Source organism: Cebus imitator, unplaced genomic scaffold (assembly GCF_001604975.1).
Source record: "Cebus imitator isolate Cc_AM_T3 unplaced genomic scaffold, Cebus_imitator-1.0 Scaffold19, whole genome shotgun sequence".
Taxonomy (NCBI): domain Eukaryota; kingdom Metazoa; phylum Chordata; class Mammalia; order Primates; family Cebidae; genus Cebus; species Cebus imitator.
The window spans coordinates 1637948-1659453 of record NW_016107334.1 but is presented as its reverse complement, the minus strand read 5'-3'; the positions used below and the strand labels follow the sequence as shown (position 1 = coordinate 1659453).

The 21506-nt window shown below is 42.8% G+C and overlaps 1 protein-coding gene across 4 annotated transcripts in view; it reads right to left on the bottom strand.

Moving 5' to 3' along the window:
- The window catches only part of SV2B (synaptic vesicle glycoprotein 2B), a 195549-nt gene that overhangs the window by 142065 nt on the left and 31978 nt on the right, over window positions 1-21506 (bottom strand). For 2 of the 4 annotated variants that reach the window (XM_017517901.2, XM_017517908.2), the window contains exon 2: window positions 7550-7667. The exons of the other annotated variants lie outside the window; for them this stretch is intronic. The gene's annotated coding sequence lies outside the window, so the exon portion shown is untranslated. The remainder of the gene's footprint in view (window positions 1-7549; window positions 7668-21506) is intronic. 4 annotated transcript variants of the gene reach the window in all.

Genomic DNA, 21506 nt, shown 5'->3' with positions numbered 1-21506 from the left:
TATGAGAACACCAGATAGCACCACTCTGGTCAAGAATGAATTTGAAAGCTATATAAGACAATGGGATCTGCCCTCCCTTCAAGTGCCAAACCATGTCCAAGATGGAGAGACTAAAAGCGTGGCTCCCAGTGGTTCAGGCTGTAAGGTCAACAGTTCAATCACTTAAGATTCTCCCTGCAAGATCCTCAATCTTTCAGGGTTGTCCCCAGAGAAAATGTCCTAGGAGCACAGTTTCTCTTCTGAGATAAAGTCCTACAGGTCAAAACATCTGAGACTTAGAATCAATCACCAGCTTTACATTTTAAAAAATCAAAAAGCATTTACTGAACATCCAAGTGCTTTGCTATACCCTGTGTGGTGGACTGTGTCAGCTGGGGCAACTGATACCATCAGTGCCCACGCATATTCCCTCATCTTACTACTAAAGAACCACCTCTGGACTTCCGATGGCCAGAACCTGCGCTGCTTTGCCTAAGGCATCCTCAGGCCAAAGCCCATCTGCCAGTTCATGAGCAGGACGGAGTATCAGGGATTTCAATCCCCAGCAGCCCTCAACCAGTGATTGGTAAAAGTGAGATAGCACCCGTCTTTATATTTTACACTAGATCTTGAAGTCACTCCAACAGGATTATGAGCTGGCTGCCCATGGTGGTAGCCAAACTGACAAATGCCCTCTGTCCTGGTCAATGTGATTGGGCCATAGGGTGCCCAGACATTGGTTAAATATTATTCTGGATGTGTCTGTGATGATGTTTCTGGGTAAGATTAACATTTGAATTAGCGAACTGAGTAAAACAGAAGGTTCCCTCCCAACGTGGGTGGGATTTATCCAGTTCATTGAAGGCCTGAATACAACAAAGGTTAGGTAAGAAAGAATTCCTGCTGGCGTGGTGGCTCAAGCCTGTAATCCCAGCACTTTGGGAGGCTGAGGCAGGCAGATCACGAGGTCAAGAAATCAAGACCATCCTGGCCAACACAGTGAAACCCTATGTGTACTAAAATACAAAATTAGCTGGGCATGGTGGCAGGCACCTGTAATCCCAGCTACTCAGGAGGCTGAGGCAGGAGAATCGCTTGAACCCAGGAGGTGGAAGTTGCAGTGAGCCGAGATCGCGTGCTACTGCACTCCAGTCTGGCACCTGGCAAAAGAGCAATACTCTGCCTCAAAAAAAGAAAGAAAGAAAGAAAGAATTTCCTCTCTCAGCCTGACTGCCTTTGAGCTGGGATGTCAGTCTTCTCCTGCCTTCAGATGTGGATTCAGACTAGAACTTACACCATCAGCCCTCCTGGGTTTCCAGCTTGCCAAATACAGATCTTGCATTTCTCTGCCTCCAAAATCATATGAGTCAATTAGTTATAGTAAATCCCTTTATACATGTTTGTGTGTGTGTGTGTATGTGTGTGTCAGAAGTATACATATGTACAATATTTATTATATGTGTGTATATTTCATATAAACGTTCCCTATTGACTGTGTTTCTTCAGGGAACCCAGGCTAATATACGTGCCTTCTCCTTTTCATCTCACTTTCTCACCAGTTTACCAGGCTTTACTTCACACTCAAACAAACCAATTGCTTTTGAAGCCCTGTTTCAGGATCTGCTTCTGGGGGTGGGGGTCCAGACTGACGTGGGCTAACCCCACAGCATGCCTCACTTCTTCTCACTTGCTGTCTCCCCACACTGAGGCTGGAAATCCAGTGTTTGCTTTTCCTGCTTCCTGTACTATGTGCCCCAATCTTGGTCAATGATACATTATAAAAAGTCTCAGAGAGGCAGAGGGGCCCTAAAATGAAATTTCATTTCTTATTATAAGGGAACAGGCCAGATGCGGTGTCTCATGTCTGTAATCCAGCACTTTGGGAGGCCAAGGCAGGCAGATCACAAGGTCAGGAGTTCGAGACCAGCCTGGCCAACATGGTGAAACCCTGTCTCTACTAAAAATACAAAAATTAGCCGGGTGTGGTGGTACACGCTTGTAATCCTAGCTACTCGGGAGGCTGAGGCAGGAGAATCACTTGAATCCAGGAGGCAGAGGTTGCAGTGAGCTGAGATCATACCACTGCACTCCAGCCTGAGTGACAGAGTGAGACTCCATCTCAAAAATGAAAGAAAGAAAGAGAAAGAAAGAGAAAGAGAGACAGAGAGAAAGAAAGAAAGAAAGAAAGAAAGAAAGAAAGAAAGAAAGAAAGAAAGAAAGAAAGAAAGAAAGAAAGACAACTGTTGTTTTTCCCATCCTTTTTCCTGTCTTAAATGCTGCGATACCTGGAGTTTCACCATCTCACAATCATAAGGAATTAATATCCCCTAAAGTCCTATAACATTTGCCATCCCTGGTAAAACCAGTCCCCAATATCTAATTGTTTCCTCCTAGGCACTAAACCTACATTTTAAGATATTAACTCTCCCTTCCAGGATTCAGGCAAGTAATGAGTCTTACATGTTTGATATCCATGTTTGAGGTCTAGGCAGAGCAGAAAATAAATCAAAAAATAAACCTGAAACTGTTTCTGGCTTGTATATTCCAAAAGCCTACAGCCTTAGGGAAAGACGGATTCTAGGGATGTACTAAGTGCCTTAAAGAGCAGAAAGGGGAAACTGGTCTCACTCAGACTAAAGAGGTTCCCCTGGACTGGGAAAGGAGCACAGAAGCAGAGGATGGATAGAGGTCTCTGAAAGCAGGAAGAAAACCTGCTGCCCCTCATGCCTTGCTTGTCTGTAGCACTGGCACTGACATGACATGACCCAAGATGGGAGTGGCTGCATGGCACGTCTGGGCAGGCTGGACCACCAGCATCTCTGCAAAGATTTGCATCCACCCCACAACTCAGAGGACTCCCATGCAAGAAGGGATAGTGTAATTCTAGGTGGTAGGTTCTGTGGACTGGCAAGCCAACACTCTGCCAAGGGGGTTGAAAAAGTCTGGGTGATAGGTCTGAACTCATTTAGGGACAGAGGCAGGTGAAGAGTTTAGGGTTAAAGAGTTATCTACACCCCGGCAAGAGTCACTGCACAGTTTTAAAGATTACTAATCAAATAAGACAAATTCATTTTTTGTTCTTTCAATAAATATGAGTTCCTATTGTTACTAGGCACTGGAGACATAAATAAGACTTACTCTCAAGGATAAATAAATCTCTACTCTCAAGGATCTTGTCTAATGGGATGAATGCTTACAGCGAACGTGTAGGCTCATGAATTGAGTTCTATGGCTCAGAAGCTTTACAAACATTGCATGAGTCACTCTTGATCAAAGGAGGCATTCCGTGCACCATTTATGAATGAGCAAACAAGACTCTGAGAGGTTAAGTGACTTACCAAAAATCACAGTCACTATAGTGTGTTGTTCAGATTCAGACCGTGGTCTGACTGTCGTTGGACAGGTCCCTTCAACTTTGTTCACTGTTTTCTAGTGCCCATAGAGAGCCCAGAGGGAGTCTGTGGATGGCTTTTTATACTGTAGTCGCTGGTAGAGTTTGCCCAGTAGAATTAGCTGTGTCAAAAAAATAAAATAAAATACGTAGGAATACAGCTAACTAGAGAGGTAAAAGATCTCTACAAGGAAAACTACTAACACTGCTCAAAGAAATCAGAGATGAGACAAACCTAAATGAAAAAATATTTCATCCTCCTGGACAGGAGGATCAATATCATTAAAATGGCCATACTGCCCAAAGTAATTTTTAGATTCAATTCTAGAATGACTCACAAACTCAGCATTCAATTCTATAATGGCCACAAACTCAGCAATATCATTAAAATGGTCATACTGCTCAAAGCAATTTATAGATTCAATTCTATAATGGCCACAAACTCAGCAAGACCTCTCAGCTTTGTCAATGCTATTGTTATTAAACTATTGACATTCTTCACAAAACAAGAAAAGAATTTAATTTATATAAAATCAAAGAAGAGCCCACAAAGCCAAGTCAATCCTAAGCAAAAAGAATAAAGCCAGAGGCATCATGCTACCTGACTTCAAACTACACTACAGGGCTACAGTAACCAAAACAGCATGGTACTGGTTCAAAAACAGACACATTGACCAAAGTAACAGAATAGAGCCCAGAAATAAGACCACACACTACAACTATCTGATCTTCGACAAACCTGACAAAAAACAAGCAATGGGGAACAGATTCAATAAATGGTGCTGGTATAATTGGCTAGCCATATGCAGAAGATTTAAACTGGATCCCTTCCTTACACCATACACAAAAATTAACTCAAGGTATATTAAAGATGTAAATGTAAACCCCAAAATTATAAAAACTCTGGAACACAACCTAGGCAATACCATTCTGGACAAAATAGTGGGCTAAAGATTCTATGATGAAGACACCAAAAGCAATGGCAATCGAAGCAAAAGTTGACAAATGGGATCTATTAAACTAAAGGGCTTCTGCACAGCAAAGAAAACTATCAACAGAGTGAACAGACAACTTACGGAATGGGGGAATATTTTTGCAAACTATGCATCTGACTAAGGTCTAATATTCAGCATTTATAAGGAACTTAAACAAATTTAGGAGAAAAAAACCTCATTAAAAAGTGGACAAAGGACATGAACAGATACTTTTCAAAAGAAGAAATAAATGCAGCCAATGATCACATGAAGAAAAGCTTAGAAAAATGCAAATCGAAACCACAATGAGATATCATCTCACACCCAGTTAGAATGGCTATTACTAAAAAGTCAAAAAAATAACAAATGCTTATACATTGTTGGTGGAAATGTAAATTAGTTACCCCATTGTGAAAGACAGTGTGACAATTCCTCAAAGACCTGAAAACAGAAATACTGTTCAACCCAGCAATCTCATTACTGGGTATGCACCCAAAGAAATATAAATCATTCTATTATAAGAATGTATGTACATGTATGTTCATTGCAGCATTATGCACAGTAGCACAGACATGGAATCAACCTAAATGCCCATCAATAGTAGACTGAATAAAGAAAACGTGGTACATATATACCATGGAATCCTATGCAGCCATGAAAACAGAATGAGATCATATCCTTTTCCGGAACATGGATAGAGCTGGAAGCCATTATCCTTAGCAAAATAATGCAGGAATAGAAAACCAAATATTGCATGTTCTCACTTATAAGTGAGAGCTAACTGATGAGAACACAGGGACACATGGTGGGGAACAGCACACACTGAAGCCTATTGGAGGGTGGCGGGTGGAGGGTGGAGGGTGGGAGGAGGAAGAGGATCAGAAACAATAACTAATGGGTACTAGGCTCAATAACCTGGGTGATGAAATAATCTGTACAACAAACCCCCATGATACAAGTTTACCTACATAACAAACCTGCACATGTACCCCTGAACTTAGAATAAAAATTAAATTTAAAGGAAAAAATGATTTATTGGCCAAGTGCAGTGGCTCACACCTGTAATTCCAACACTTTGGGAGGCCAAGCCAGGTGGATCACGAGGTCAGGAATTCAAGACCAGCCTGGCCAGCATGGTGAAACCCCACCTCTACTAAAAATACAAAAAATTAGTCAGGCATGGTGGTGCACACCTATAGTCCCAGCTACTCAGGAGGCTGAGGCGGGTGAATTGCTTGAACCCAGCAGGTGGATGTTGCAATGAACCAAGATCACGCCACTGTCCTCCAGCCTGGGCAACAGAGTGACACTCCATCTCAAAAAAATAATAAATACATAAGGAATTTATCATGTCTTGCTATTCAATGTTAATGTTTCCCAAAGTGAACTGCTACATCCGCTAAAGCTCTAAGTGACTTACATAAAAAAACCAGTCCTATTCATCACACCTTAAGGGAAAACAGCAACCTTCTGTATGAACATATTAATTAACACAGTAGAAATAGGTTGAAGTTAATTACAGAGCCCTCCTACTTAAAAATGAGAAATAGGCTGGCTGCCAAAGAAGGCTGAGTGGCACAGAATAAGGTAAGAGAAGTGGAGAAGGCGTGGCAGCCCTATCCTGTGTCCTCTTCTGAGAGACGTCCTGCTGTTGAAAAGCAAATGGTTTGGTGGTCAATGCCTCTCGGCTGGCCACAAAGTCAGCAAGTCTCTCAGCTTTGTCCATCTGCTATGTCTCTTTAAGAAAGAGGTCTTTCATCACCAGAAAAGATGCACACATCAATTATTAAGAAAGCATTATAGCAGAAGGATGGAAAAATTGCATGTCCTTTTCCTGGCATTCAGTATTTTTTCATTATTTATTACCAGTATCCATCTATTTGGGGAAGAATAAGCAAATGCTTTTTCTGAAAAAATCATGAATGTTTCAACTCAAGAGCTGGAGAGAGATTGGCCAGCATGTTACTTAAGGCCCAGAAAATATACATTTGCCACTGAATCCCTTGAGTTTTCTTTTCTGCTTCAAGCACACCAAGGAGAAGTATATTTGAGCGTGCTACATTCCAGTCCTGTTTACCCTTCCATTTTTTGTAAGTACATACATCAGCTAGGAATCCCATCTTGATTCCTCTTCCTAGTTCCTGCAGGTGTATAAACATTATCTGGCCTCTTCAAAGTAAAATATTTGTGGTCTGCTGGCATCACCAACAAGTACTACTAGAGTAAATAACATTTTCCATTACAAAGAGAATGTATAACCTAGATATTTTACAGGCAACTTGGTATTCTACCTTCTCCAAAAATGAAATAGAAATCATGTTTGACCAGTTATCACTGCCTATACGGACAGAGCATTATGTCTTAAAGGCCACAAGGTTCTTCCTCCCATACTAGAAGACAGATTCTAAAGAACCCAGTGATGAAGGGAACTTTACTGATTTAGGAAAAAATACTGCCAGTGCTCAATTAATTTTGCATAAACATGCTCTTTGAGGCTGAAGCAAATCTGGCCAATTTTCAATATGAAAATAAAATATAAAAGCTGTTCCTGAAATTATTTCCAAAAAGAACAAACATCAGAATCGTCTGAATCATCTGAATCATCAGAATCATCTATTTCAGAAAAGTCAGATTCATCAAATGAATCTTCAGCCAGCAATTGTTCAAGAATGATATTAACATTACACATAGGAATGCTGCATTTTCTGGATTTGACACTTTGAGCGATCGAGAATTACTATATTTTATACAGTAAATGGAAATACTACTACTAAAGACAGAATGCTATTAATAGAATGATGTCTTTTGTTTCCAAAGTCGAGACACTAGAGCGATGAAAAATAATAATAAAGGTGAGATATTTTGTAGCAAAGCTGTCTCAGGGTATTATCGGGGCAAATGGAAAGAGTGAATGGCAGCCTGTTTCGGTGGTCCCAGGTGTGCATGATAATCAACTAGGGAACATATCCGAAAGGCCTCTGAGCCACTCTACACATACTGGATCGTCTCTGATAGAACCCAGGCATCTGTGTTTTGAGCACGCCTTCCCCAAGCGGCTCTTATGGGCAGCCCTATGTGGGACCCTACTATCCAAATTCAAATTCCCACAGCAACACCCCAACCTAGCAGTCCTCCAGTCTTTGCTTAAATATTCATACCTCCCATGAGAGTGGGCCCGGCCAGTCTACCCCTGGACAGCACTCACAGTTGGGGAACAGCCTCCCTGGAACTCCCAGCCACTGGCTGTGCTTTTGCAAGTGAGTAAGAGGAGCCGCCTTTACACTGAAGCAGCAGCAGATTCTGCTCCATGTGCCTGAGAAACACTGAAAGAAAGACGCATGCAATGATGCAAATTGCAAGCAATAAAAAATAAGAGTATATGCTAAACTTTATTTTTATATAAAAATGATTTTCTTGTTGAATTAAGTTCAAATCAGTGTTGAACCAAACACAGTTTAGAACGGACCCTACTGTCCTCTATGGTAGAAGTGATTAAGAATACAATGCAAAGAATACAGGGTTTTAAATCACACCTTGGTTGGATCCTGGATCTTCCATTTACTGTCTGAGTGGCCTTGGGCATATTATTTGACCCCTCTATTTCCATTGCTTGGAAAGCTGGGATAAAACTAATAGAATAGGGTTGTTGTTAAGATAAATGCATTCAATAAATGTTGGTTCCCTTCCTTCCCCTTCCATTTTTCTTCTATGATCAATTTGTCATGGGATCTTATCGTCTGTTAAATATCTCCTGATCAGCCTTTCTCTCCATCACTAACACCACCACCTACATAATCATTCCTATATTTGCTCAGCATCTCATTACTTAAATATTCAGGTTTGGAGGGAGATAGGAATTATTACTTAAGAGCAAGCATCATTATTTTTTTCAGGAAGTTTTCCTCTTGGTTCAAGAAGATATCTTGAAATGTCACTTGGGGCAGCAGACACCCAGAAAGCACGACTTAGCAAGAGAAAAGGTAGCAAAACAGGTAATTAAATTGTTCTTCATTTGAAGTGAACTGGATGGACTAAGCATGGAAATGAGACAGGGGAGGGAAGGGAGCAGCGAGGCCATGAGGCCAGCAACAGCAACGGATGTCTCAGAGACAGGATGGGAGCAGTTGAGAATAAGCATAAGTCAGAATCAAGGGGGACTTTTGAAGATGCCTATGAAATGCAAGAAATCTTGGACCTTTCCAGAGTGTAGAGTGTGATCCCATCATATCCAGCTCTTCAGATTCAGGGCCTCTAGCTAATATCTAGGCCGAACTGGGGTTGGGCAAAGCCGTGTATCTTACCTCTCTGCCTCCCTGCTCTCTTTATGCCATTTTTCTGCTTAGGAGCTCGGAGGATCCTCGCTCTGAGGATCTCCTGTGGAACCCTGTGTTCTTTACTGCCATTTCCCGTCAGACCGTGTCTGGAAACACTGTATATGACAGGAAACATATATGCTTTCAGATACAGCATCTACCTCTCTGAATGTAACTTTCTGTAATATCCATTAGCAGAAAAAAATGTTGCCAAAGTGTGACCCGCATCCAAAAAAAAAAAATCTATTTGTCAACTCTGTTGGCTTGAACCCTTAAGAAAAAATAATGATATGAGTGATTTATTAAGCACTTGCTGTGTGCCAGGCAATGGGCTCAGCATTTTACTAATATTCTCTCATTTAATCTTCACAAGAGCCCTCTCAAGTAGATATTACTCTTACCACTCTTTATATCATCAAAGGGAGGCTTGCAGGAGTTCGGTAATTTGCTCAAGGTCTCACAGTTGGTAAGTGCAGCGCTGGCTCTCAAAGGGGAACCTCTCTGCACCCTTGACAGGGACACCTCAATGAACTCACTTATCAGCTGGATTAGGAATAGGTTAGAATGTTAAACTACAAAGATGCGCCCGAAAACTTCAAGTCTTCCTGAAGAAGAGCAAGGCCCTGCTCTGCAAGGCACTGTAGATGATGCCAACAAAAACCTGGAAACCCTCCGAGCCCTCACTAGAACAGCTCTAACTCAGCATTGGCAGTTCCCAACTTGAGCTGTACATCAGAAATCCCCTAAGCACCCTTCCAAAATTGGAGTTTCTCAGGCCTCAATGCAAACCTACTGAAGAAAATCCTAGTGGGAACCGAGTGGAAGAAAGGGCTATTTTTAAAAAATGGTCTCCAAAGAATGTAGCCAGATCCAGAAGTAGGGTTTCAGAAACAGTTTGATGCTGTGCCGCTGTTAGCAATCAGCCCTACCACCTGAGTGCTTGTAGCACTTCTGGCTTCCATTATGATAATAGTTCTATTTTAAGAGAAGTTGCAAGAAGTGTGGAGAATCTTAGTGTTAACATATGTTCATCTGAGGCTATGTGATTTCTGTTTGGTGCCTGTGGCCATAAAAAAGCAGAGAGTCTTCTATCTCTCTCTGCGTGTGTGTGTGTGTGTGTGTGTGTGTGTGTGTGTTTATCAACCCCCAGCAAGGCCTAATCAACAAGAGCTCATTCTATTATGCTGAATACAGAGGTGATAAATAGCCACTGAGCCATGCCAGAAACTTCTTCGAGACAAACAGAATCATGGCTTTAACAGAAGGTGGTTTTTTTAAACCACAAAAATATCTAGTATATGCCCCACCCACACCCAGTACTGGTTAGTCCAGAAAGCCTACTGTGGAAAGAAAAACTGACCCATCAATCATGCTCTCCACTCTGTTGGAGATCAAAGAGAACCGCAATGGGCTACTCCTCAGACCCCAGGTTAAATGGAAGCAGATCTAATGAATGAGCTAGTGCTAACTAGGGACGAGTTTCAGCCAGAAGTGTATGGGAACTTAATTTGGAGGAACTCCACGAACTGGCACACAGGAGAGATATATATGTAATGAAAACTTCCTTTGAGAAGGTGATATTTTTGTTCTCCTCCTCTGGGAGAAGCACTAGACTTTTGAGATAGAAAACGCTAAAAGGCATTTTTATTATTTTAAAATCCTTCTTAATGGATAATTGATGAATGACTTTCACTAGACTTTATTTATAGAATTACCTGGTACCATTAAAATGTTAAGGATTGAGAAAATGTAACTTTGTTCCTAGCTGCTATTACCTTGAAGAAAACTTCGTGAGCATTGTCATACTCGTGGAATGTTTATTAATAGTTGGAAGGACACCAGCTCATAAACGTTCACCTACACCAGTGGTTCTCAAACTTGGTGTATCAGAATCACCTACTGTGCCCATCCCCCAAGTTTCTGATTTATTAGGTCTGGGGAAGGACCCAAGAGCCTGTATTTCTAGCAAGCTCCCAGGTGATGCTGATGTTACTGGTCCAAGGACCACACTTTGAGAATCACTGACCCAGAGCCTGAGTTCAACTTCCAAGTGATCTGGGCTGAGACGCAGGTTCTCACTCTCACCGAACTCTAAGAGCAGAGTGGCCGGATCTTCCTTCCTTCCTTGGCTACCAGAGGGACCATATGGCTTAGTTTCTCCAGGACAATCTTAATTTATGTCCTTTACGACCAGTTGACACCTGTTCATTACCTTAGTACCTCCTTGCATCCTCAAAAGTGTCTCAGTTTAGATGATAATTGTTACATTCACCCTAATGTTTGCTCCTATTTGTTTAACCCTGATCCATAGGAATCCCTCATACATATAGGGAGGGTGCTCTCTTTCAGACAGAATTAGCTTTTGCCTTCTCTGAGACTCAGGGACACTGCGGACCTGGGATCACCTTAGCTGGGGTTGCAGCTTAATGTGCCCTTGGCCCAAGGCTTACTCTCCTTACTACAGCACTGATCTCGGTGTTTGCCCTCACCCTGCTTTCGTGGGCACCATTTGTACACCTTTCCCTGCCTCCACTTCTCAGCTCTGGTTTTAGTTCAAGGGTGGCATTTTTGCTCCTGTTGCTATTACGGCTGCTGTTATTTGGGGTTAAAGAGAGGTTCCTTGGAAGTTTCCCTTACTTCTCTTTTTTTTTTTTTTTTAACATTTTATTGTGAGAATTTGCAAGCACATTCAAAAGTAAAGAGAATAATTTAATGAACTACCATGTCCCCACCAGCCAACCTGAACAATTATCAACTCATTCCAATCTCGTATCATCTATACCAAACCCAGTTCTCCAACCTCCTTCCTGTTCACACAACCATTGGGTGATTTTGAAGCACATCCCAACATCATATGCTTTTTTTTTTTTTTGAGTTGGAGTCTCACTCTTGTCACCCAGGCTGTAGTACAATGGCGCGATCTCAGCTCACTGCAACCTCTGCCTCCCAGGTTCAAGTGATTCTCCTGCCTCAGCCTTCTGAGTAGCTGAGATTGCAGGCACCCGCCACCAAGCCTGGCTAATTTTTTGTACTTTTAGTACAGGCAAGGCTTCACCATGTTGGTCAGAGTGGTCTTGAACCCCTGACCTCGGGTGATCCACCTGCCTCGGCCTCCCAAAGTGCTGGAATTACAGCATCATATGATTTTAGCCATACGCACATCAGTAATAATTTTTAAAGAATAGAACTCTATTTTTAAATAACCAGTATGCCATTACCACGCGTAAACAGTGATAATTTTGTAACATCATTAAATATACAATCAGGGTTTGTATTTCCCTAATCTTCTCATAATTTCACTAGTTTAACTGTTCAAAACAGGATCCATATACATTCTATATCTTGTATTAATAACTGGTTGTCACTCGTCTTTAATAATTCATGTTTCCCAGGCTATGTCTTTTTTATTAATTGTGCTTCATTTATTGATAAAACCAGATAGTTTGTCCTCTGCAATCATCTCTCAGTAACCATGAAGGATTGGTTCAAGGACCCCCTGCAGATACCAAAACCCATGAAGCTCAAGTCCCTTATAGAAAATGACACAGTATCTGCATATCACCTATGCACGTCTTCCTGTATACTTTAAATCATCTTTAGATTACTTATAATACCCAATATAATGTAAATGCTATATAAATATTTGCTATACTATATTGTTTTGGGAATGACAAGAAAAAAAATTCTGTACCCATTTAGTACAGATGCAACCATTCATTGTTTTTCAAATATTTTCAATCTGTAATTGGTTGAATCCATGAATGCAGAGTGCCAACTACAGTTCCAATAGAATTGTTTTGCTGTTTGCATTCCTGTGGTGTCATTCAACATGTTTTTCTGTCCCCTGTGTGTCCCATAAATTGATAGGTTGATTTAGAACTGTGCTGTCCAATACAGTAACCCATAACCACATGTGGCTATTTAAATTTAAATGAGTCATAATTCAATAAAATTTAAAACTTAGTTCCTCAGTCACACTAGTCTTATTTCAAGTGCTCAACACATGCATGTGGCTAGTGGCTACTAGGCTGGACTGTGCAGGTACAGAACATTCCCATCATCGCAGAAAGCTCCCCTGGACATGCTCCATGCAGATTCGGGTTAGGGTTGTTTTTTTTTTTTTTTTTTTTTTTTGGTTGATTTTCTGCTTATCGTTGGGTTTTGTTTTTGCTTTGTTTTGTGGGTCAAGGCCACTTCATAGGTAGTGTTGTGACACTTCTATCAAGGTACACATAAAATCTGGTCTTTCTTCACCTGATGCTACCAGTCATTGGTGATTATTGCCTAGACCCTGTAATTCAGATGACAGAATTCCAATTCTGTCACTCTTTCTTCGTCAGCTGGAATACTTCCATAAAGAGCAACTTCCCCTCGTCTATCATTTGGTTGTCCTGAGACATAGTTTATTGTAAAGGCAAAGTAAACACCTGATTCTCTCTTCTTATATACCAGTTTTCAAAATAATACATTGGCTTTCTAGCATCTTCCAACAGTGACCAGGGAGATGTTTTATTCTGAGCACAATTATCGACCTGTGGGTTTAAACATATTTGATGTGTTTTAATGAATTAATGTTTTTGGCTACAATTAATAACCTGTGCAAATGTGTGTGTGTATATAGATGAAATACATATATTTCACTTTTTCATATTTTTGTTCTGCAGTTTTGGAATAAAATGAGATTTCTGAGTCTGAAACTAAATGTGCACGTAATTTGTGTTCCGTCTCATGCCTGACACACAGCTACTCACTAGTGATTTGCTAACTGCTTCGTCCATTGTAAATCTAATTATAAGTTAAAAATAAATAACAGCTTTGTGGTCAACGCTTTAGTGCCACCCTCATCTTCCACCTCACATTTAGAATCACACAATTTTTAAAACAATGGAAGTGGCTAGACTCTAATATGCGGGTGGCTGAAACAACTCATTAACCAGCGTGATTAGCAGTTGGAGGCTGGAAGAGTGTCCCACTGACAGATTTTAGTTTTTAATAAAACCATTTTAAAAACTGATACAACCATGAAAAAATACATGAGACTTAGAGGGTATGTAACACCCCCCAGCTGAGGAAACTGAGGTTCAGTGACTGCCTGCTTTTTCCAAGTCACCCCAACAACTGTTGACAAGCTGCATTACTCACACTCTTCCCTAGAAATCACATACCAGTGCTGCTGCTTTGCCTGCAGGTCGTCTGCTGCACAATCAAGTTTTCATTTAGGAGCAGATAGTTTTTCCTTCATCCGCCAAGATCCTGCTCAAGGTAAGTTGCCCGTGACCAGGAGAGCAGAAATAAGCAGGCTACCCAGCCCTCATGCTTCTCCAGCCAAAGCTGCTGCTGTTTCATCACTGTCACCTACCTCTGGACCACATGTGCCAGCCTACAGATGCCTCTGTCACAGCAGGAGAGCTGGTCAACCCCGGCTGTCACTACCCCCTCCTCCCTGAGGGAAGGAAGCCGCCATTCCTGCTACTGAAACACAGATCTACTGACAACTAAAACAGCAGTTTGCCTTCCAGGAACCTAAAGCTTCCTTGCTCCAGGGTATGAACAGAATGGTTGGCCCCACCTGGCTGTCAGGTCAGGGCTCAGCAAATTAGGCCCGTGATGAAATGAAGATGTAAATGGCTTGCAGACAGCTGAGCCAAGAGCACTTATGCCACTGCACGGTTCTATCCCTGGGACAAAGCACCTAAGGCGGATGGGCTTTCCCTCTGGTTCACCACTAGCTGGATCAGCACATGTAAATAAAGGTTCTCTCTCCAAGAATATACCTAAGACCTCTGGAGAGTAAGTCATTCCCAAACTGACCCCTTACGTTCTGGCTGTCAGGTGCAGCAAGCTGCTGAGGTGAGCCGCTCTCTCCCGACTGGTCTGGGGGTTATACCTATGCTACGCTGCATCTGAGTATGCCCACCTGAATGGCATCCTGCTAAATTCTCTCCAGCAGGTCCCTCTTAGGCATATCAGAGACCAGCGGCATTTAATCTGCAATTCCCAGATCCCTAGGAGTTTGTGAAGGCAGTACTTTGTGAAGGTAGTAAAATACACAAAGTTTTCTAATGTTATGGTTTATATTATCTTCATATCTAACTTTATATTATTTTCATATCTATGTATGCCAAAAAAAAAAAAAACATTCAAATGTGTGTGTTGGGGAAAAGGCAGTAGCAGAAAGCTACGCTTGTGTGGTTCTCTTACCCTCCTGCAAGGTGGAGGTTAAGAGCACCCTCCTCCTAGGAGCTGTTTTGTAATGAACAGAGAGGAGTTTTCAGAGGCAGATCTGGGTCAGAATCCAGCCTTCATGAACTGCTGGCCATGTGAAATTTGAAAAAATAATTATTGCAAACCCATCTTTTGTCTCTAAAATGAGGCACATATTCCCAACTTCACAGAGCAGGGATGCGAATTAAATAAGTAGGTAAAACACCAGAGTTTCAGACACATAGCAACGGCTCAGTAAATGCTGATCCCTTGTACTATTCCCTTTCCCTGGCCTTTATGAATGAGCAGGCAGTATGGCCTCATGGTTTCCATCTTCATATCAGACAGATGGATGCTGTTTTACATTCAACCCCAAAGTTGTGGGTTACTTACCTCTCCAAGCCTGAGTTTTCTCATCTGTGAAAGAAAATGTTCTTGCAGGATTGCTGTGATGATCAGAGATTATGTACCAGAAGCATTTGCTCAGCAAAAAGTATTTCTTACTATTTTTCATGGTTTTTCCCCTCCTCACCATGTAGGTAGGTTCCAACTGAGACGTACGACACCCCCAACACGGGAAAATCTGAGATGAAGTGGGAAGAGTGAAAGATTCACGCTAAATGCCATGCATTCTCAAAGGGGTCAATACTGCCTCCAAGGGGACGAAAATTGGTTTTTGAAAGGGGCAATAATCTACTCTTTGAGGGGGAAGGAGGAAAACAATCTTTGAAATCACAATGGTTTGTGGCCTCTCGAGGGTGACAGTACATAAAAAGATATACAGTATATCCACAGGATTAGAATTTCATGATGCGAGAGAGGGCTCCTAGCTACTTGGGAGGCTGAAGTGGGAGACTCACTGGAGCTGAGGTGGTCTGGGCTGTAGTGAGCACTGATCACACCACTGCGCTCCAGCCTGGGTAACAGAGTGAGACCCTGTCTCAAAAAAAAAAAAAAAAAGAGTGAGAAACACTGTTATACAGAGACCAGAAACATCTGAGCAGGAAAGGAAATGGTTGACTGGGAAAGCAATGGTCCACCTCTGCATTAGAACGAATAGTTGGGAGAAGAGGCAGGCAGTGAAAATGGGTGGAACTTACTCCCACCTGCTGGAAGCCTAGAAATGATTTTTTGGTACAGGGCAGTTTTTTTTATTGCTGTTGTTTTTATTGGGATTGTTTTTTGTTTGTTTGTTTGTTTGTTTTGTTTTTGAGACAGAGTCTCACTCTGTCACCCAGGCTGGAGTGCAGTGGCGGGATCTCAGCCCATTGCAACCTCCACCTCCCGGGTTCCAGCGATTCTCCTGCCTCGGCCTCCTGAGTAGCTGGGATTACAGATATGTGCCACCACGCCCAGCTAATTTTTGTATTTTTTAGGAGAGACGGGGTTTCACCATGTTGGCCAAGCTGGTCTCGAACTCCTGACCTTGTGATGTACCCACCTCAGCCTCCCAAAGTAGTGGGATTATAGGCGTGAGCCACTGCGCCCAACCAGGGTTTTTAAAGAAAAGGAGCTAATATATACTGAACACTTATGTGTTAGGAATTGTCCCTGGCACATTATATATGTTGCTCCAACAGGACCATGAAAAGCAGATGTCAGTTTAACTGATGAAGAAACTGAGGTTCTTAAATGTTAAGCAAAACACTTCATTCCAGAGCCCCTGTTCTTTCCAGAGTGGCCATCCTCTCAAGTTGCTCCAGACAGTGCCTGATCATGCCCGGGTGTCCTGGAGTCATTAGTAAAAAACCCAATTCCACTCCCTTGCATGTCCTGGTTTGGATCCTAAATTTAAGAATCATCCTACTTGCAGCTACCTTGTGGCTCCGTCTACCCCTCAAGGCATTTCCACAGGGAAGGCCTAGAATCCCATCGATCTTGAATGGATTCTGAATTGTAGCAATATTTTCTGAGAAGATGCAAAGAGGTCCCTGGGAGAGAAGAGGATGAGTGATGACAAGAAAATGGTGGAGAAGGCCAGATGTGGTGGCTCACGCCTGTAATCCCAGCACTTTGGGAGGCCGAGACGGGCGGATCACCTGAGGTCAGGAGTTTGAAACCATCCTGGCCAACATGGCAAAACCCCATCTCTATTAAAAATACAAAAATTAGCCAGGCATAGTGGCGAGTGCCTGTAATCTCAGCTACTCAGGAGGCTGAGGCAGGAGAATCACTTGAACTCAGGAAGCAGAGGTTGCAGTGAGCCGAGATCACCCCACTGCACTCTGACCTGGGAGACAGAACAAGACTCCATCTCAAAAATTTAAAAAGTGGTGAAGAGACATGGGAGGACCTATATTTTTAAGACGTCTCAACATGCCTCACTTTTTAAGCATGCTGAAGAAAGCCCTCATACGCATGTGGACGTTTTTGAGCTCAGAGTATGCAAAACTGCAAATGTGATCACCATGAAAGCACACTGCAGAAGTCCCAGCTTCTCTTGAATTGCATACCTAGAAGGCTCACGGACATCCATGCAAGGGAGGACAAGAGAAACCAGACGCCCAAGTCCAGGACTTTATTGCCATGGCACCAAGCTGTGTCCAGTGACCCTGCTGCTTAGGAACAGGAGGCGTGGAGAGTTTGGAGCTGCAGACTCCAGACAGCCGCCAGAGAGCAACTGCCTCCTGGGCAGTGGATGGAAGCCCTGCCGCCTGTCCCCACCCTGGCCGGGCACTTTCTGCAGACCCTTACAGGGCTCAGTAAATTGACATCCGCAGGTTCAAGCAGGAAGTAGAGGCTGGAGATGTGCTATTTGTGCCTACCTCTGAATAATTTAACACTCCCTCCAAAATAGACTATCATTAGAATTTTCGATTCCTGTGCATTTCAGCAGACAGCCAAAAAAAAAAAAAAAAAAAAAGGAAAAGGAAGGAAAAGGAAAAGTATCCTCACATATTGCCTCAGAGTAGTGGAACAGGAGAGGGTGTGGTTCAATTTTGTTCTTTTTTTTTTTTTTTTTTTTTTTTTTTTTTTTAGCATCAAAACCCTTTGCTCATTAGTGCATCAGCCCCAACAGGAAATGCTGTTTTTTCACATCTAATTAGCCCTGAGACCAAGTCTTCCCTGTGAGCAGCAGATAGAGGAGAAATGCTTAATTCCTACAAAATTAAGCACTTGTGTCCATTTCCACCTTCACTGTTTATTCTGTGCTGTGATCATATTGAAGTCTCCTAATCTCTATGATCCTCAGTTTCTCCGTCTGCAAAATGTGACTAGTGATGTGGCCTGCCTCATGGGGATGTTACAGAATTAAATAAACAGAGGATACATCTCTCAAAGTCTGTTATGCAACAGATGCTCAATAGTCTTTAGTCTTTTAGCCTTTGTTATGCACTGGCCTTACCTGAAATGGCACCAATTCCCATAAGGAACCAGAGACGTGCACAATTTTCAGCCCTACATTAACCCACATCTTTTTTAAGACACAAGATCTCACTCTGTTGCCCAGGCTGGAGTGCAGTGATACGACTATAGCTCACTGCAGCCTCAAACTCCTGGGCTCCCTGGATCCTCCTACCTCAGCCTTGCCAGCAGCTGGGACTACAGGAGGCATGTGCTACTGAGCCAGGAGAATAGGGTCTGGAGGCAGGGAACCTAAAGCTGTTTCACACCGACTTCCTAGAACTAAATCCAAAGGAAACCCCTAACTTTCCATGCCTAAGTAACAAAAGGACCAAAGGCTATATCCTTTGGCCTCTTCTGCAGAGCAGATGGAAAGCTGGCTGTCTGAAACAAATCAGACTGATTGAGGGTCCTGTCTTCCTGTGCAACTTAGTAACTTCACTCCAGCCCCTGAATGGTTGCTGTCCACAACCAATCAGACTGATCGCCAGCGGAGTCCTCCTTTGACCATAATAAGTATAACTTTGTAACTTTATAACCCTGATTGGTTGCTTTTGCAACCAATGTTTGCACGGGAGTGTGACCTTTGTAACTTCACTTCAGCCTCGGGTTGACTGTTTTCTACAACCAATCGGGCTGATTGTGGGCTACCACCTCATTTACATGAGGCGAGCATGAAGGGGCCAGTGGAAATTTCTAGAGGGTATTTGGACCCAAGAAGATTCTGTGTCTGAGCCTTGAGCCACCACTCGGTCCACTCCCACACCGTGGAGTGTTCTTTCGTTTTCAATAAATCCCTGCTTTCCTTCTTTTGTTGCTTCATTCTTTCTTTGCTTTGCTGGGTGTTTTTGTCCAATTCTTTGTTAAAAACACTAAGAACCTCAACAACTTGCAGTCACGACCCTCTACTGATGACGCCACTACACTCAGCTAACTATTTTTTTTTTTTGAGACGGAGTCTAGCTCTGTGGCCCAGGTTAAAGTGCAGAGGCGCAAACTCTGCCTCCCAGGTTCAAGCAATTCTTGTGCTCAGCCTCCCGAGTAGCTGGGATTACAGGTGACTACCACCATGCCCAGCTAATTTTTCTATTTTTAGTAGATACGGGGTTTCACCATGTTGGCCAGGCTGGTCTCAAACTCCTGACGTTAAGTGATCTGCCCACCTCAGCCTCCCAAAATGCTGGGATTACAAGCATGAGCCACCACACTAAGCCACTTTTTTGGGTTTTTTTCAAAGTTTTTGCAGAAATGGAGTCTCACCATGTTGCCCAGGCTGATGTCAAATTCCTGGCCTCAAGCAATCCTTCTGCCTTGATCTCCCAAAATGCTGAGATTACAGGCATGAGCCACTGCACCCGACCTGCAAACCCACTTTCTTTCGCCCATTACTTAGACTGCCAAATACTCACAGTAAAATATATACATATGCACACACACACGTATATGTGTATTATATGTATACATACATATAGGTGTGCTCATCTGCTCAACACCCGCAATAGAGATGTTCAAATGGATTGACCCCCAGCCCTGCTTGTCAATGCCCCTAGTTGTGCTTAGTTTTATTCCCCATGAGGGCTGTTCCAAACCTTTTCCCTGGACTGGGTGCAGTGGCTCATGCTTCCCAACACTTTGGGAAGCCAAGGTGGAAGAACTGCATGAGTCCAGGAGTTCAACACTAGCCTGGGCAATAAAGTGTGACCTTGTCTCTAGTTAAAAAAAAAAAAAAAGAAACATCTTTTCCCTGAATCTCACCCCATTTCCAAAACCCTTCCTGACCTCACTCGCTAGTTCAATGAAAGCCTTCTCTCAAGATGTCTCCCGTCTTACCCACCCCCTTTTCCTCCTCTCCCTCCACAGTGTAGCTACCCCTTTCTAAAGCTGACCCCCAACTGCTCTCAGCCCACACCCTCCCATTTGTTCCTGAACTTGGCTCCGTTAACCATCTCCTCCTTTTGCATGTTCAATGTAGAAAGTAAAAAGTTCCTCTTCAAAGTTTCCTTTCTTGTTAAAGAATAATAATAATAAATGTTAGAAATAGTTTCTTTTAAAGACTAACTTCCTTCAAAACCTTCTTGCTTTTTGCTAATGGCCCTGTGTTAAGCCCTATTCTATGTAACTGTTAGATATAAAGGAATAAGTACATTCTATGTCCTTGTACTTTAACCAAGATCTTTATGTTATTACTTTTCTAAGTCCTTCACAAGCAACTTCCCCTCCCTTCCTTATTTGGACTTCCTCTTTTCCTTTGTTCTCCATTGCCTTTACCTATTTAGAAAAGTTTTAAGTTGTTAGCCAATTGGGTTCAGCTTAGATTATGAGGTCTGGCTCCAACCAAAGGAAATCAGACACAGCAGTAAGGACCCAATGCATAAGGAATAAATACGCCTGCCTTTCCTTTGTTCATTGTACTCTCATGGCAAGACTGCTGGCAAGTAGCGCCCTTTCTGCAGAAAGTAAAATTGTCTTGCTGAAAAGACCTTTTGTCTGAATGCTAATTTTTCCTTGCAGTACCTAGGAACAAACAATCTGTCTCTAACATTCAAGTTCCTTCTGACACTCTCACTTTTTACTCTGTAAAAATGCTGAAATATCACACATCCTAAAAACATTCCCTTCAACCCTCTTTTCTACAAGCTCAGCCAACATTCTCCCCTCACTTTCACCTCCGAACATCTTGAGAATTCACTGATCTGTGAGCTGCCACACACTCCCCTCTTTGCCCCGGGACTGCAGCTCTGCTTCTCACCTCCACACAGGCATCCTGGCTGCAAGGCTCACAGGCCATGTCCTGACTGACACACAGGAGCTTCCTCTTGGTTCCCATCCTCTGTGAACACCTACTTGGTCAGACTTCTCCTGCTTTGGAGTCTGTGACACCAGCTGTCTCCTGACTCTCCTCCTTCCTCCCCAAATGTGGCTGCTTCTCTCTCTCTTTCATTCCCTGTTCCTTACCCTCCACTTCCATTTTCAATGCAAATGTTCTCTATGGTTCTAGCACACTACTTTTCTCTTCTGCTTCTATTCTGTCTCTCTGGATGATTTCAGCCACTTCTGCCACATGATGTTTCAGCCCTAGCCAAGCATATAACTCCAACCCTGACCTTGTCCCTGAGTTTGCAATTGGTTCCTGAGCCTGTTCACTCAAGAGAGCCCAACATGGAATTCAGTATTCCTCCAACACTCCTCCCATCCTCCCTCCCTCCCTCCAACACTCCTGCCATCCTCCCTCCCTCCCTCCAACACTCCTCCCATCCTCCCTCCCTCCCTCCAACACTCCTCCCATCCTCCCTCCCTCCA